This window comes from Triticum urartu, chromosome 2A (assembly GCF_056163025.1).
Source record: "Triticum urartu cultivar PI428250 chromosome 2A, HENAU_Tu73, whole genome shotgun sequence".
NCBI lineage: Eukaryota > Viridiplantae > Streptophyta > Magnoliopsida > Poales > Poaceae > Triticum > Triticum urartu.
Genome location: NC_141874.1, coordinates 276,117,635 through 276,121,069, shown reverse-complemented (window position 1 = coordinate 276,121,069; position 3,435 = coordinate 276,117,635).

Genomic DNA, 3,435 nt, shown 5'->3' with positions numbered 1-3,435 from the left:
ACTAGCACTTTCAATTGGTATCAGAGCAAGGTGTTCCCTTGTTCTATGTGATTCGGTTTAACCACCTGGAGTTTGAGCTATTTCAACTACAGGGACAATCAAGGTCTCCGCTACGTGCCCCATTTTTGATGGTCATGATTATCTGTGATGGAAGGCTATGATGAGGAAGCACCTTCTAGCTATGGACAGTGAGCTTTGGACTGTCACGAAGATTGGTCTCACCGATTTATGCAAGATGGCGCGTGCTGATGATATTCAGAAGTACACCCTTCTAGATACGAAGATGAAGGCTATTATATGCTCCTGTCTATCAAGAGACGAGTTCAGGCGCGTCATGCATCTATGCAATGCAAAGCTTATATGGGATCAGATCTCTGATGTCTATGAAAGTCATCGAACATGTCAGGACCCATGGTTCCTCGAATTCAAGGAGTCTCTCAAAATGATGACTCCCGAACCTACACCATCTTCTCCCACCTACTGCTTCATGGCACATGGTGCCAAGGTAAACTCACGCGATGCTTACTTTCAAACTTCAAGTGAAGATGACTCTGAATGTGAATCTAAACCTGGCTACAAAACACTTGCTAAAGTTGCAACAAAACAACAAATGTTATGGAACATATTCAAAAGTTGCTAGACAAAAGCGATGACCTGTTGGACGCGGAAATGAGTCGAACTCAGTCCTTAATTGAAGACATTAAAAGCCTTCATGTTAAGTATGAGGAACTTGAAAGTCATCATGAAACGCTCTCAACTACTCATGAAAAACTCTCCTATGATTATCTTCAAAGGAAACAAGAGCTTGAGAACTTGAGATCGGCTCATGAAGATCTTCAAAAGAAGAATGAGTCACTCCGCGCTCAACAGATCAGTTCCGCTTAGGAGGACTTTAAGGCACCATGTTTAAAATGTCTTGAGCATGATAATGCTGCTTATGTTACTGGATGTTCTACTACTACCACTGTTGCTATGTCTTCGACTACTGATGTGGAGACTAACCCCTCTTTTTAGGATACCACTACTATTTCTGATGAGAATGCCAGGTTGAAGACATTGCTTGAAACAGGGATGTACAAAAGCCTCAAAGGGCATCAGACACTGTGTGATGTCCTCAAGAAACAGATTCTGAAACGAAACCCTAGGAAAGAGGGTGTTGGGTTCGAGAGGGAAATGAATGTTGATGGTTCCTACTGGAAGCCCGAGCAGTACCCCAAAACCACATGGGTTGCTGCAAAGGGACCTTTAGTGGATCCATCTACCTTATCTAGCTTCACTTGTGCTAACCCTATTATCATTGATGAATCCTTTGATGCAAACTATAAACTATTTAAGAATCAGAATGGTGAAGTGTTTGCCAAGTATATTGGTACTAAGTACAGGAATGGACCCCCTTTGAAGAAGATCTGGGTGCCCAAGCATTTTCTTGAAAATCTTCAGGTGAATGTCATCATGACACCACCTGGGAAGAAGACAAACCCCAGACTAAAGGCTTCATATGGTCCAAAGGCTTCATACAGACAGAGGACTCACCATAGTCACCCTAATGCCAACGTTTTGCAGGGAAACCATACTCAGACTTATGAATATGAGCGTGTTTCGCCAAACCGTTATGTTCATGTAACGCCCCGTGACCGATGTGCCAGGTGTCGTCCAGTGATTCGCTGTTGTTGCGTTGTCATTGCTTGTGTGTCTTGCATTGCATATCAGGTCATCATGTGCATTTCTTTTGCATACATGTTCGTCTCATGCATCCGAGCATTTTTCCCCGTTGTCCGTTTTGCATTCCGACGCTCCGTTCTCCTCCGGTGGTCTTTTCTACCTTTCTTTCATGTGTGGGGATTAAACATTTCCGGATTGGACCGAGACTTGCCAAGCGGCCTTGGTTTACTACCGGTAGGCCGCCTGTCAAGTTTCGTACCATTTGGACTTCGTTTGATACTCCAACGGTTAACCGAGGGACCGAAAAGGCCTCGTGTGTGTTGCATCCCAACACCCTTCCAATTTGTCCCAAAACCAACCTAAACCTGCTCCATCATCTCGGTCGTTCAATCACGATCGCGTGGCCGAAAACCGCACCTCATTTGGACTCTCCTAGCTTCCTCTACCTATAAATATGTGTTCCTCTCGGAATTTTCGTGCAGATGAACCCTGACCTCTTCCTCCGCGCGCAGCCGGACGTTTCTTCCCGCGCCGCCCGGACATGTCCACCGCCCGGCCACCTCACCCGGACCAATGGGGAGCCGCCACGTCGCCTCCTCCGCCTCCCGCGACCAACCAGACGCCGCCACCTCACTGCGCCGGCCCTCCTCCTCTCTCCTCCGCCGCCACGGGCCCGCGCGGCCCAGATCTGGCCCGCGGGGCCCGGATCCGCCGCCGCCCGGCCTTCGTCGCCCGAACCGCCGCCCGACCGCGCGCCCGAGGCGCCTCGCCATCGCCGCCTCGTCCGCCACCGTGCCAGCCTCGCCTTGCGCCGCTCCGCCGCCGCCGCACTTGTGCCGCCGGGCGCCGCCTCCCGGCCCGCTCCTCCGTCGAGCCGAGGCGCGCCCCGCCTCCGTCCTTGCGCCACGCCGCTGCGGTGTCATCGCCGGCCTCCCTCTCCACCGGCGAGCTCCTCCTGAGCTCCGGCCGTCTCCTCCGTCTCCGGCGAACTTCTCCGGCGAGATCCGCGAAGCGGGATCAGATCCACCCGCGCGTCCATCCAAACGCCCCGTCCAGATCCGGATCCCTCCGTCCCGTACCACTTCGTCCCAGTTTGACTTTCGCGGAGGTATAATTTCACTAAGTCCTTGAGCTATTTATCTCATGTTGCCATATGTTCATGTTGTTTCCTAGCGATCTGTGCCTCTTTTGAGGATGATCAGCAAGGATGTTTTGTTAATATTGTAGTGCTCTATCCATCCATGTCTTTGTTTGCAATTAAGGAGCACCCTAGCTTGAGTCAATCGAGCTCTACTTTTGCTACTTTGTGAATCTGGGCAGATTGTCAACTTGTTTGCAATTTTGCCGATGATGTTGTAGTTGATCCGTGCATGCTATGCTATTGTTTTTGCCATGTCTAGCTTGCATTTTGTGCCTTCTTGATGGGTGTATGCTTAGCTTGTCATGACTTGCTCTGTAGTGAGTGCATCAAGCTCGTAAACATGCCTACTTGAGTTCTGTTTCAGCATGCTCCAGTTTTCACGAAGTCTGAGAACTGATTATGTTTTTGCCATGTTCTCATGCTTGCAATTGTATTTTCCGATCCCTTTTGGCTCAAGGTCACTAAGGGACTTTTGTTAAGCTCTTTGAGTAGATTGATGCCATGCTTTACTTTGCCATGTTCAGGTCCAGTAGCATGTAGTTTTGTTGCTCCAAAGAGTGCTACCTGATCTGAAATTCCAGACAAGTGTTAATTTCACAAAGTCTGAGATCTATTTGTCATATGCATTTTTG